This window comes from Schistocerca piceifrons, chromosome 5 (assembly GCF_021461385.2).
Source record: "Schistocerca piceifrons isolate TAMUIC-IGC-003096 chromosome 5, iqSchPice1.1, whole genome shotgun sequence".
NCBI classification, from domain to species: domain Eukaryota; kingdom Metazoa; phylum Arthropoda; class Insecta; order Orthoptera; family Acrididae; genus Schistocerca; species Schistocerca piceifrons.
Window position 1 is genome coordinate 248,247,979 of NC_060142.1, and position 15,825 is coordinate 248,263,803.

The following is a 15,825-nucleotide window of genomic DNA, read 5'->3' on the forward strand; positions in this document are numbered from 1 at the left end:
GAAGTGCTCACGTTCTCTTTCATAACGTTCCTTTAGTTCTGTGCACACCCTTAACCTTGTTTCCTTGTGTAGCCGCGTCATCTCCATTGGGACCCATCTTGCACATGTTTTGTTTTACTTTAGCTATGAACTGTACCAGTGCTAACTTCAACCTTATCAACTATCATTTCCACAGTCACACGGCGGTAGGCACGAATGATGTCATCAATTCGTCTTTCAAGTGAGGGAGTTGAAACTCCAACTGGTCGGCCAGTACAGTGTTCGACAGTCACTGAGTCGCGACCTTTTTTAAACTGCTCTACCCACTTGTAAAAATTTGCATACAACCTTCCCCATAATCTTTACACATTTTATTGTGTATATTCTCTGGTTTCTCGCCTTCAGCAAGTAAAAAACGAATAACAAAACGTTGTTCAGCTAATGTGGACGTTTCAACCAGAGTCACCATCTTGAAATGTATTTTTCAAGTTATAAACAAAACAGTGTTGATACATCAGATGATCAGCGCTCACCCGATGATGCCAACTTAAAGCCATAAAAGTACCAAACTTTCCCTACAAACAGCTTTTTCCTCAAACCAATTTGTCTCTCCAATTACTGAATGACCCTGGTACAATGTTCAGCTACGGCCGACTTACTGGGCTCTGAAAGGCGAATGTAATGCTCATATTCAACGTTCCTTTGCTGTACTTTGCGTATCGTTTGACCTTAGTAAGCTTTGCCACACTCGCGAAGAATTTTGTAAATCTCGGCTTTACCAAGCCGAGAAGAGCACTAATCTTCGCTGGCGGTCGGAAAATAAAAGTGATGTTACATTAGGATCCTGCCTACTTTAGACTAAAGCTTGCTGAAGTTTGGAAGGAACGACCTGGACTTGAACAGCTACTTATCTTCTTGATACTGTGGGTGGTCGCATTCCTTCCTTCTTAGCGCTGGACTAATCTGATCTGGAGGGTAACCATAATTTTTGAACACCGACAGTAGACATTCTAGCTCCTTTGTAAGACTGTGTCCATCAGAAACAACATGAGTCCGGTGCATCAATGTTCTGAGGACGCCGGTTATTTGTGAAGTGTGATGACAGCTCGACGCTTGCAGATAAAGATTCATATGTGTAGGCTTACGGTAGACAGAATGCCGTAATGACCCATCCACTCTTCTAGTAACCAAGACGTCCTAAAACGGTTAGCAAATTCCTTGCGAATTTGGCAAAACTTACATAGGTCAGGCGATACGTATGATACATGAAAGGTGCATCGAACAGGAACGCCACACTCCCTTTCGCAGCCCTGTAAGTCGGCCATAGCTGAGCACTGTGTTACCAGAGGACACTGTATGGACTATTCTGCCACAACAATCTTGGACCCGGTGACATCCTTTTGGAGTCCAGTTATTAAAGAATCTATGGAAATATGTCTTGCACAAAATCTTATAAATCGGGACGGCGGCTTTCAACTGGACAAGACTCTGGACCTGGTGATCTCTATACTTTCTTTTGAAAGAAAACGTTTTGTTTATGACATGTCCAGCGACATCTGACGTCTGTTGTTAGCTACGCGAGCGCACGTTCCGACAAAGGGCGGGCATTGGAGTTACAGCTTCACGAATGCACCTGTGCGCCACAAATGGAACACTATTTGCAGAGGGTGCGTGCGGTTCCGCGCAGTTCTGTAAAGCCGACACCGTGAACTAGCAGTCGTCAGTGGCGGACACTCACCTGAAGATTGCTGGACGGATGCAGCCGAAATATGATGACAAGAAGTCAACATGATCTGGTTTCATTTCCGGAACCTCATACTCGCAGAGTATTCAGTACTCTGCGAAACATTCAATAATCACATTAGATACCTCTTCGGGGAGGCGATGACATGAGAAATCCAATGGATAGACAAGCTACGCAATAAGATATCCATATTGTTAAGTTCTTTGCGTTTTTTGCTCAAGTGTAGGGACAATGGCCTTATTCACAAGTTTGCCACATTGAGACATTTTATCCAGACCGCCGCTGCTAAATTCATTACATGAAAGACGAGTCTACCACTAGCGAACGAGAGGATTCGTTTTACTCGCCATATCGAAACAGCTGTTTCATCTGGATATGAGTCTCCATCCAGCCTGCCATCACTTTCACGGGCATGGGTCGACGGCGTGGCCTGGACAATGTCGGACTGCGTCCATAAGGAGTCTACTTCGAGACAGTTTTCGATGTTCGGCCGGCTATCGGTATTGTTACCGCAAGATACTTTTCGACGCTCCGTGATCAGTTTAACGGATAAGGTTTTGGACAACGTAACGGTCTGTGCTCGGGAAAAGTTTTATCTTCGCCCCTACCACTGGAACCATCTCTTTGACTGATTTTTATTGGTGCTGTAGATGAAGCTGTTAGACCTCTTCCTGCCGCATAAGAGCTAAAACGAGAAACATGTTGTGCACTTGCAAAAGTTCCGCCACAGGAAAGCCATATTTCTGCCATGGAAAGGGCCGCACTACGAAAGTTACGAGCAGATTTTCATACGGTGAACTTATCAGCGAATAAGAGAAACGCCACCTTGCTATCGCCACGTGAAGTTTATGAACAAAAGATTTACAACTTGTCGGCCGGTGTGGCCGAGCGGTTCTAGGCGCTTCAGTCTGTAACCACGCGACCGCTACGGTCGCAGGTTCGAATCCTGCCTCGGGCATGGATGTGTGTGATGTCCTTAGGTTAGTTAGGTTTAAGTAGTTCTAAATTCTAGTGGACTGATGACCTCAGATGTTAAGTCCTATAGTGCTCAGAGCCATTTGAACCATTTACAACTTGCTGAGTGAACTAGTGTATCAAAAGATTGACAAGGATCCCACAGGGAAACTGGAAAGGAAAATGTCAGCACTACTGAATTCTTTCTCTATTCGGCAAGAAGCGGCCAAAAGATTAAGACTTCATAACTCCATGCAATCCAGGTTACATGGTCTTCCGAATATTCGCAAAAAAGAGGTTCCATTACGGCCGATCTTCAGTAGTAACGACGCCCCCACGTATGATTTGGCTATACATCTTGCCCCTCTACCGAGACCTTTTGTGGGGAAATGCGCGGATCATGTTCGCAACTCTGCTGACTTTATCACAAGACAGAAGTCACTTCAACTCAGTGAACCTGACTGACTAGTGAGCATCGATGTCATTTCACTTTTCGCTAAGGTTCCTCATATGGACTCTTTGTCATCAGCAATAAGTTCACGGCTGATATGACCGTACCTTTCTTGAACCCACTTTTTTTTTAACAACGAATATTTTGAGCAGACTGACGGTGTTGTCATGTTCAGTCCTCTCTCTCTTCTGGTAGCAAACTTTAAGACCTTTAGGAGAGGGCACTTTTTTAAGCAGAACTTAAACCTAGAGTCTTTTGGTAATATGTGGATGACACTTTTGTAGGGAGGGCCCTTAGTGAAGAAGAACTGTCACGTTTCTTGAAACATCCGAATTCAGTCTACAAGAACATCCATTCTACGATGGAAGTAGAGAAGGTTGGTTCCTTACCATTTTTGGACGTCTTCGTTACTAGAAAAGTGGGTGGGTGATTATGGTATTCTGTCTGTCGTAAGCCCACACATACGAACCTTTATTTTCAAGCGTCGAGATGTCATCACCCTCAGAATAACCAATAACCGGCTTCCTTAAAACGTTGGTGCACCAGGATCATGTTATTTCCGATGGAGACATCCGTACAAAGGAGCTAGAACATCTACAGTAGGTCTTCAGATATAATGGTTACCCTCCAGATCAGATTAGTTCAGCGCTAAGGAGGAAGAAACGCGACCACACACAACATCAAGAAAATAAGCAGCTGTTCTATTCCAGGGTTTTCTTTCCACACTCTGTAGTCTAAAGAAGGCAGGACCCTAAGGATAAATGAAGTCAATCTACCGGCCGCCGGCGAAAATTTGTTGCCATTTCGATTCAGTTAAGGACGATCTGGGTCTGCGGAAGGCCAGGATTTACAAAATTCCTCTGGAATGAGCCAAGCTTACTTAGGTCAGGTGATATGTGCAGAACATAAAAGGTGCGTTGAACAATAGCGCCACACGCGCCTTTCGCAGCCCAGTATGTCGGCCGTAGTTGAGCATTGTATTACCACACAGAACTCTATGGATTATTCTGTCACAAATTCCTTGCCCCCGGCGCTATCCTTTCGGGTTCTGGTAATTAAAGAATCTGTTTAAATAAGTTTAGAACAAAATCTTACATATTGGGACAGCGGCTTTCAACTGGACAAGGCTTGTGTCCCGATTATCTCTTCTTTTGAAAGAAAGCATTTTATTCATAAAGACATGTCTGGCGACATCTAAAATTTGCTTTCAGTGACGTGAGCTCACTTTCCGACAGAGGGCGGACACAGATGGGACAGTATATGCAGAGGGAGCGGATTTCGATAGAGGACGCTCCTGTGATGGCCGCCATTGCGTATGCGTTTCCGCGCTAATTATTGCTATAAACCCGACGCTATGAACTAACAGTCTGCAGGGGCGGACACTCGCCTGAAGTGAGTGGGCGATTGCGAGCTGCAATATTGTGACAAGAAGTCAACATAATCCGACTGCAATCATGAAACATCACAGAAAAGAAAAAACTTGACGCAGAAACGCACAGCACCAAAAGGGATCCACGCCAAAAGGCAAAAATACTATGAATTGATTGAGGTCCACGCGAACCAGTGAAGAGAAAACTTAAGGCAATCACTACGCTGTAGACGAGCTTCACACAAGGTAACGGCAGTGGCGAATCCCAAATGCCAGTCAGTAATATTGCACCGCCGGTGCGCTTCTAGCATATGTGAGACTAGTTCTGATCTATCTTCCCACCACAGACGCGCAAGGATGCTCTGTGAGTATTTTAGGACTTTGGTGTTGAACCTATGGCCTGCAAGGTAGGAAGATACCATCTCACACATGCAGAGTTCAAAAAAATGCAGCAGTACGGACAGTGATGTAATCAGACAATGATCTCAATCTCAGTTTCACTACACTCCGTGTAAAGGAAACGTTATTGCTAACAGAAATTAGTGTTTGGGTTCAGGCGTAACTAAATGTTAGCAAAAAATTAAAATCTTAGCATTTCGTTATTAACGTTTATTTTTACTCTAAGTATGACTTCATGACATAGCTCAAATAGTTCAAATGGCTCTGAGCACTATGGGACTTAACATCTGAGGTCATTAGTCCCCTAAAACCTAGAACTTCTTAAACTACTTAGAACTACTAACCTAAGGACACGACACACATCCACGCCCGAGGCAGGATTAGAACCTGCAACCGTAGCAGTCGCGCGGTTTCGGACTGAAGCGCCTAGAAGCGCTCGGCCACCGCGGCCTTCTCATGACGTAGCAATGTTAGCAAAATTACGTACAGGATGGTGAAATATTGATACTGGTTTTTCACAACTGTGAAGCGAAATTCCTAACTATTATAAGGTTCTCCAGTGGTAAGATGGTTGATGGCCGTGTCGGGGGTAGATAAAATACAAAAAAATTAAATACAATTGGGGCCAGAGATATGAATTACGTTAAAATGCACAATGAACATACCAAAAATTGAATGGGGGTCGGTAAAGAGCAATGAAAAAGAAGTACAGAATGAAGAGTATTCTTAACCCTACAGTGGCTGATCAATTGTTTTGGTTAAGCTTGACATATCGCGTTTATGCTTCAATTAGACCCAAAAATCGTGAACATGTTTAACTACAGGCCACGGTTGAATGTCCTAAAACGGAAAGACAGAGACAACCACAGTTCTGAGTGTCAATTGAATATCACTAGCTGGCAGGGCGCGAGCGCGCGTGTGTTTTACCTTGCGTCGGCGGCGGCAGTGAACGAGAATCTATTCTAAATCTCTCTCGACTGTTAACCACCAGTCGCATACATTTCCTACGTCTTCGGTAAAGCCGAGACTCCTAGTCATTCCCTAGCTAAGTTAATTGGCATGGTACATCCTGTTTGGCGTTCCCCTCAAATCGCTTGCAAGCATTAACTGTCAGTGCTCGGTGCAATTCTCCGTACTAGGAGACTTTGTAGTTTAACTCCTTACGCGTTAAGACGAGCCTGTGAACAAGTGCTCACATAATGACTCTTCACATAATGACTCTCGCAGTCATCTCAGTACAGCGTGAGTCGCCTTGCTCCAGCTCTCGATGATCTTTGGCAAGAGCAGAGCCAATTACCCTGTCTGAAATTGGCCTATATCAAAGCTGGTGGCCACGCGTTTCCTTTCTGGCCCATCAGGGTGTTCGTACTTCTTATACCTCCACCCACTAGAGTTCTTGTAGCCTATCACATGCGTCGTTTCTTTTGTAGATCAGAGTTTAACTTCTGCTACGTAATACTGAGGTAAAAAGCTTTTTCTTTCATGCAAGGTTTACAGCAGGTGGATACAATGAGTCTCCGATGTTTTGAGTTGGGTTTCTCCGTACGTTTTATTTCTGGACGTTTTATCTGGCATCTCCCGCCATGTGCCTGTAGAAAGGCTTTCCGAAGGGGCAAGGAGCGGCTTTTGCTGGTGGCCTACGCAGTGGCTTGGGCGTCTCGCCGTTTCCGCTAGATGTCCCAGTGTGGGTTTCAGCCTCGCACAGTATGGTGTGACGTGCTGTCGTAAATTTCTTTCCCTCAGAACTGTATCTCGATGCTCGGGTTGGGGAAATTACTTACGTGCAGCTACAAGTTTGAGTGTTAGTGGTTTATATTCGTGAACTGCTGGCTTATTTATTACACCTGCATATTAATAAAAAATTTACAGTTTCACGTAACTATGAAATGTGCCATATCGAGATAACCGGAATTGTTTCAGGAATTCAGTGTAAGGTGTGTTACTTGTTTGACACGTTACACACTCGTGTTGTCAGGCGAGGCAAACTGCATGGAACAGTAGCTGCCCCCTTAGGCAACAGCAGGCTGCTCGTAAAATAAGCGTCATGTGACATGAAAATGTCTAGAAACACTAACAGATCAATTAGAACGATAACAAATTAACAGAAAATTGTTTCCAGAACAAGCAATCGAGTATCAGGTACAACAAAAGTTGGCAAATGGTGCTTAACAGACTAAAAGAAGAAGAACAGACTAAAAGAAGGAGATTTAAGAATAATTATATTAATATAACCAAACTGCAAGCGTAGTTTAAGTAAATTTTAATAAAAATTTATAGTTTCCTGGCTGAAACCCTGGTTCTGTTAATAACACTACGGTCAAATTTCAGTACAAGACAGCCCGCAGACCCAGTCGAGCTCCAAGAACCAGTTGAGGAATGTCGCCTTACAACACCCAAGGGTGTCAATACAGAAAATTTCACAGTTCTCCAGCTGCGCACACGGTATACTAATGAATCTGGCTGGATCAGAATCTAAAACATAATTAAAAGAGAACATAATTATAAATGTTCTTGACAGGACCAGTAGCACCTACGACCGTTATCCAATTCCCACCACTTGCACAGATGGTAACAGCAATAATGTGTTACAACCCCCAAAGCTCAGGGCTTGTAATACGACAGATTGATCGAGTGGTATGGTTTGGGAGAGATGGGCGACTCACCCCAAAGCGTGAAGAGAAACACCAGCAAATGTGTGTTGCTTCGTTGCATCGAAGGTACACAACCAGCTGCGCAGCGTGCTTGCATGCGTGAGTCGGCGCCACTGCCAGTGCTGGAATATGTTGCACTGGCATCCAGTAGCCCGGCCTCACAGACATACGGTCCCACTTACGCCATGGTAAGTGGCCGCCGCGTATGTTCTCTGCGCTGATAACTAGGGACATGGCTGACTGCTCCCTCAAGCACGAGTCGTGGTCCCCATGTAGAGCGCCGAAAGGTAACAGCAGACTGTTGTCGCTGTAGTGAGGTGTAGCAGGGTCACCCAGAGAGCGGAGGCCAGCTGCCCTCTCGCCATTCGCACTGCTGCAGGTCCAAGGTGCGGCCGACCCCAACACAGCTATGGTTCGAATTGCGCAGCGAAGGTTGGTGACAGTTTCAGTAGGCCATTTGGCCATCGATATCCATCACCAGAGATAGTCGTGCTCCGACAGCAACTTAAACAATCGTCGCTCTCTTTGTTTCAAGGCTTGGACAGAATGGCGATACAAGTGTCTAATGTGTGCCTCCAAGATCACTTATTTATATGTCTTTTCTGTACACCTCTCACGTAGTTCCTCTAGAGGAGACAAGTGGCGTGCTGTTTAATAATTACATCAGCTTTCCTCAGCCCGCTTCAGTTTCTACACAGTCACTAGGCGCTGTTGTAATTGCAACGTATGGGTTCTTCGAAGTACGTCAGTGCCCTGTGCTGCCCTGATTACTTCGCACTTGTTCACAGTGCCCACTGGGCCATGCCTTCTCGCCTGCGAGCGGTGTCGGAAGCCTGCCTCACAGAATCGTTTACTAAATTCAACATCGCCCATTCCTGCGATCCGATGTGACAGTCACTCCCTTAGCTACTACGTTCCAGCCTTAGCTGCGCAAAATTTATCAGAATTCCTCAAATCCATGCCTGTAATTATTTGTGGCACAGCAAATGTTAGGCACCACTTGACAAGGAGCAACTCTATTAAGGGAGAAGTTTCGGCATGGCGAAAATAGCTCCGCTACTGGAGGTATCTTAAAACCAAACAGTAAAAATCTATCCCCACAATTGTCACACCTGGGAATCACAGCTACAGGAAAGCAACACAGAGCGCTCAGCGAATACCGAGGTGGGCACACTCAAACAGTTTACATAAGCGACACAGACCATACAAATGACGGATCCAGACTTCTCGAAAAGTAAAAATCAGAATACAGAGAAGAATCACACAGGGCAGCACACTAACGCCGCCAAACTGCGTCACACAAAACTGCTCAACAACGCGAAAGATGTGCCCTTTCAGTGCACCGGAATAAGCTGATCATAATCAAAGTGGTTTCCACTGCAGTGGTTCCCTCAGAGCGAATCTATCAACACACTGACCACTGGCGCGTGACAACATACGTTTCCTCCAACTGACTTCATCGTTAATGGTCACTGTCCGTTACGCACTCATCGGCCTCTCAAGCAATTCAAACCCGAATACGTGGCTAAGAGCACCGACCAGCGATCAGAGGGAAAACGAGCAGAAATTTGATCTACAGACAGCAATCGACACGAGCCGACAAGGCTCCAAGACAATGTGGACTGCGTCAGTTACAAAAGAGCGTGATGTTATGATCACATAAACTGAGGTGACAAAAGTCATAGGACAGTGCAGTCAGATGATTCATGTGAAAAGTTTTCCGACGTGATTAGGGAATTAGAGTCGCATTATGGGAACTAACAGACTTTTAATGCGGAATGGTAGGTGGGCCTACACACATGGGATATTATTCCATTTCGGAAACCATTAGGGAATTCAATATTGCGAGATCCACAGTGTGAAGAGTGTGCCAAGCATACGACATTTCAGGCATAACGTCTCACCACGCACTATGCAGTGGCGACGGCTTTCACTTAACGACCGAGAGCAGCGGATTTTGCAAAGTCTTGTCAGTGCTAACAGAGACGCAACATGGCGTGAAATAATCGCATAAATCAATGGCAGTAGAACGACGAACGTATCAGTTAAGACAGTGCGGCGATATTTGGTGTTAATGGGCTAGGGCAGCAGGCAACTGACGTGACTATGTTTGCCAACAGCGCGACATCGCCTGATGCGCCTGTCCTGGGATCGTGATCATTTCGGGTGGACCCTAGACGACTGGAAAACCGTGGTCTGATCAGACGATTTCGGATCAGAGCTGTTAAGAGCTGATGGCAGGGTTCGAGTGTGGCACAGACCTCACGAAGCTATCGTCTCAAACTGTCAACAACGCACTGTGCGATTTGGTGGTAGCTGCATAATGGTGTCTCTTGTATTTACGTGGTATGGACTGGGTCCTTTGCTCCAACTGAACCGATCGTTAACTGGATACTGTTATGTTCGGCTGCTTGTAGACAATTTTCAGCCATTTATGGAATTCATGCTCCCAAAAAACGACAAAATTTTTGTGGATTACAATGCCTTTTGTCTCCAGACCAGACTCTTCCCGACTGGTCTGAAGAACCTTCTGGACATTTCGAGAGAATGATATGGCCACCCAGGTTGCCCGACATAAATCCTGTCTAGCATTTATTTGACGTAATCTAAATGTCAATTAGGGCACAAATAACTGCATCATCAAACTTCCGCAATAATGGATGGCTGTAGAGGCAGCGTGGCTCAATAGGGGACTTCCAACTACCTGTTGAGTCCACGCCACGTAGAGGTGCTGTACTAACCCGGATGATATACGAGGTATTCCAAGACTTATGTCTCCTCAGAGTAGGTGGGAGGTTTACAAGGAAACAGAACACTATAGAACTTTACCAGGCATGGTCCTATTGGGGACGATACGCACTTGTCTTTTTCTGACCTATGAACTGACGTACCCCACCAGCTACGAGGGATTACAGCTTAAATAAGACTCCAGGTCCCGGTGCATCTCGGCATTCGTTACATGAACAAACACTGAAAAACATGACAGAACTGATCAGTGACGCCTAAAAGTTCTAGGACTGACCGGTGCTCAAAAACTCGACCTTAGATTCCATAATCTGACAATTAGTAACTGAACCATACACAGGAGGCTTATAAATATTAAAACTTTTTCATGTAATACTTAGGTACTACACTCTGATTCAACTTAATTTATATTAATCTATTTTGTGCCCAAATGTAGGTACTTCACCTGTAAATAAGGTACAATACGGTAATACAGAGTTTGTTAGAATTGTCATTCTCAATGATTCTTAATGTGCAGGAATAGTATACTTCACATGTAACGAAGCAACCATGACATTGAAGATATTCAGCTCAGCTTCATAAAACATTAATTTGTAAAGTTAGACCCAAATTAAGAGCGATAAACGAATTAGAAAACAGTTCTTATAAATCCAATTTTGATTACATTACTATTTATGAACTATAATAACGTTATATTAACTTACTGGTTTGTATTCATTCTCTTTGCTTCTGCGTCGATATTGCCGCGATGTATCTCTGTACAAAGTAGTTTTGGACAAAACGCATTCTGTTGAGTGCTTACAGAGAGCTCACAGTTAAGGCTGTCTGACCTGTATATCTGATATCTTTGTCAACAAAATGGAAAATGAAATACAAAGAAGATTCGAAAAACTTGAATTTTGAATTACCACACTATAATGAGAAACAGACTTTTTGGGGTCTGCGCATTTCGTAGATAATCCTGGGAAGAGGATAACGAAATTTCAAGAAAACTTAAAAACTGAGCTGATATAACTACATACGTATGTAGTCAGAACTTCGGTACGTTAGTCCATCTTTTCAGTTTATGAGATAAATTTGCAATCGTGTGTTTCACACATCTGTATTTGTGTAAGGAATGTTTATGCTAGATTCCCTACCTACAAAAAATTTTCTTCTTTGAATAATATGAAGCTCTTATCTGTTGCGGCTAAATGATGGTACAGAACTTGAGTGTTTGTGCTGTACTTGTTGTAGCATGGATCAACGTGTGGACGTAAACGTTTTTGCAAGAAACAGAGACGGGCTTAAAAGTATGTGATATGGGTGGAATGTGCTGTACAGAATTTAAAAGCAGGAAAGATGGTTTCCATGAGTTGGGGCACATTCGATGTGGAGTTGGAAGTGCTGATGATGCGCTACGTGAAATGACAGTGCACAAATAAAATAACAAAAATCACTGAAAAAGTGCGACAAATTCGTGTAAAAAATTGTTTATAGAATGTACATTTGGGGATTCGAAGATTCATAAGGTCTGCGTGAACGTCGTCGTCCACAAAATTATAATCTGAGCCCTGTTACAAGCAGATGGTAACATCTATGGAAAGTGCAGGTAATAACACTGACACTTTTGAAGAAGATTCATATTTTCAGCAAATTATTTTCACAAGAAGTGTGTATCTCAAGTCCATCTTTCCGAACATCATCATCACAAGAAATGGTACATTACGTAACTAGTTTCGATTCAGAGTATGGTATATAACCATCTTTGAGTACGCAGTTGTCTACATTAAATTTCGAGCCACATGAAAAGAGACGTGTTACATTAACGTTTCTACAGATTAAAAGATATCGGTGCCAGTTTACAGTATCTTTATGAATGTTTTTAAAAGATTCTCGTTGCACGATCACACTAAATCACGTTTTCTCAATATAATGTACCCCAGTGACGTATTCCTTTCTTTCCCCAACATTAACATTAGCGTTCCACAACCCAGTGTGGTACGAGAGATTTCTCATTCATTTCCTGCGCCTTCTTCGCTGTATGAAGCTGAAGTAAGTCACTAACAACGTATTGAGCAACAGAACAGTGCAAGAAGCAAAAGTCTGGAACGTTTGTGCTACTCATATTTAATGATGGGGCGAGAATAGGTAATTACACAACCTGTTATGAAAATAGTCGATAATATATGATAGATAATGGGATCGGTAAAGACTGTGTACTTGCGTAGGTATTCTGTTACCCACACACTTCACACATGTTTACCATAACACGTTTAATCGATAAAAGTGCTTCAAGGAATATTAAAATAAGCTTCTTGAAGCTTCCACAACTTCATTCCTTCCCGGGTTGGTGTTTTAACTCTAAAAGACTGTTGTCAGTTGTGTTCGTACAAATCAGCATGAAGACTGCCCTCGTGTTGTTGGATGTGAAATTAATCCCAGGGATGCTTGCTTGATATCTGGACCTGCTATGCCCTGCTTTGATAGGTCTTGCTCACGCGAGCTGTCTTCTCTAGCTTGTGTGTTAGTCGACAAGATTTTAACATAATACATTCCTTGAATGACCTAATGAAACAGTTAGCCATAAATTTCTGCAGTGCAGCGGATAAGGACTTCAGGATTTAACTACATATATGATGGGCATAATGGCTCAAGAGTAAGATAACGTAGTGAGCATTGTAAATAAAAGTTGGAGTTTTGTGGACTAGTCTTTCTTTTACTTTTCAGTACTTTTGGAGCTCAGCGTTATTACTAATATCTTTTGTTGTTTTATAAATAAATGACTCGAAAATGGCCGTGAAATGTAGAGTGCCTTTACTTTTTCAAAGATACGTGTCTATAAGGGTGATTTACGACGTCTGCTCTGCAGTGTCCTCTTAGTATCGCAAATCCATTCGATACAGAACTCAGTATGAATCGGACATTTAGTTAACATTATTCCATATCTAACAATGAAACAGCTGGATTGTGACTTAATAAAAAGCAGCCCGGTTTATTGGGGACTCGGAACTGAAATAGCCATCAGAGTCAAACTCATGAACAAGACATACGCGAAGGATACATGTGGCGATTCATCTACAATCATTGTTCCATAGGATCTAGACAGCACTGCCGAGTACTAGGGTGGTGCGTGTCGGTATGCCAGCAGATTTGTCACTACATCATACAAAGGTACGAAAATATAAAAGTTACTGATGGGCAGAAACCATCCATATATGCATGTAACCATCTTGCTCATTAGCTCTACCTTGCTGTACCCTTCGATTAGGATTATAGGATCGTGCCGTGCGCATTCACGACACAACATGTGGCTAGTGGTCAAAATCTAAGTTTCAGAAAAATTCTATAACCTCTGCGACATGTTGCTCACTGTCTTAAAGAGAGTAGGACCTACTGCCCCCTTTCAGCCAAGTTTCTAATAAGAGAAAAAATCCTTGTCGTTAAGATGGAGCAAGTACATTTACCAAAGTATATAGAAATTGCACTGATCGGAACTGCGTCAAGGTTAGAGCTAACCTCGCGGGGAACCTACTGCTGTAACCGTACGTAGTTCTAGCTCTGGACCTGGATTACGGTGAATAAATGAGGCAGCACTGTTGCTGTCCTCTGTCCATTCCAGCAAAGTTAACGTCCAACATAATACGGCAATGAGACACGTAAACAGTGTAATTAGAATGGTCCTGGTTGTACAGCCTTCGACAACGTTTCAGAATGAGGGAATTGTTTGCCCGAAAACATGGGATGGAATAAAAGGCTACGACCGCTCGTTTCCATTCTAAGTTATGTTCTAGGACATTATTGCGCAGGTACGCTGCAGCCATGGATAATGAAAATCCGTTAGTCTCTGGAAAATATCGAGTTGTATTGCGAGTTCTCTTACTGAATTGTGCGTTCAGAGTAATACCACAAAATGGATAAGTTGGGACCACCGTCTCCATTAGCACTTGTCGATGAAGCATACTAATGGTAGAATTTTGAAACGTGATCAGCAAATTAATGTAGGTGTAGCATTCTAAATCGTAGGCTATGAACTGCTGCACGGCAGAAATATCGTAAACGTAATGTTATATTAAAATTAATTACGGTGTAGAACCAAATAATTGTTTGTTGTGAGCAACTGAATTTCGTATAATTACTCCTAGAAGCCACGTGTAGAACTGAGTTTCATCATTGAGGAACCACAGATTAACACACCAAACACAGCTCAAATAATGACGTCAACCTTGCAACGAATAAATAAAGTCAGCAGCCTACGGTACAGAGACTAGTGCAGTCACGGAGAATGTAACGTATGTTTTTCACATAGTTTGAGTGCGGTGGTAAGTGTTGGCCCTCCAGATCTTCAAAGGGCTGATGTTGTCACTATTTACACATGAGCATTTTAGCAGGCTTATCTATCATTCACCTGAAAGAGGCGGTAGCTAGCATACCACAGATCTCCAGGGGCAACCGTCTGGATTTGATTATCTGTCCTTAACATTAGCCAACGTGGTGTTGCTGTGTTGTTATAACGAAGATTGAAAGTATGGGAAAACTATAGCTGCTTTTTTTCCGACCGATGCAGCTCCTTTGTATTTGTATGACTCAATGATGATGGCATTCTCTTGGGTGAAATAATCCGGAGATAAAATACTGCCACATTCGCATCTCTGATACGGTATTACTTAGGACGTCATCAAGAAAAAATAAAAATCGAATTTTTCGGATCGGAGCGTGGAATGTTGGATCACTTAATTGGGTATGTAGGCAAGGGATTTTAAAAACTGAAATGGATTGTCTGAAGTTACATACAGTGGGAATTAGTAAAGACTGGTGGCAGGAAGAGCTTCTGGTCAGTTTAGTCCAGAGTTATCAACACAAAATGAAATTGGTGGGTGGAAGCTTGTGGGCAATGCAGGAGTACGTCAAGTAATGACTAATAAAATAAAAGAGCGGGTAACCTACTATGAATAGCACAGTGAACCCATTATCGTGGCCAACATTCACACGAAGCCAACACCCACCGCGGCAGTACTAGTTTAAATGCCAACTAGTTACTCAGATGATAAAGAGATGGAAAGAAAGGATGAAGAGGTAAATGAAATAATTTAAATAGGAGAGATGATAATTTAGTTGCAATGAATGACTGGAAATCGACAGTAACAAAAGGAAGACAAGGAAATGTAGTAGCAGAACGTAGATTGTGGAGAAAATTGAAAGTGGAAGCCTCCTCGTAGAATATTGCACAACGCATAATTTAATCGAAGCTAATACTTGGTTTAAGACTCACGAAGGACGACTGTACACATGAAACAGACGTACGGACGCTACACGGTTTAGATTCTATTATACAATGTTAAAACCACATTTCTACTCCAGATTTTAAACTCCAAGACATTTCCAGAATCATGCACAGTATGAAATTTCTCACCTTAATCTGCTGCTTATGAGATGCTGAAGAAACTGCTGAAAGGTGGGAAGTTAAGGAGATGGGACCTGAATAATTCAAAATTACCTGACGCTGGGTAGAGTTCCACAGGCATTATTAGGAAACGTCAGACTGAAAGAGGGG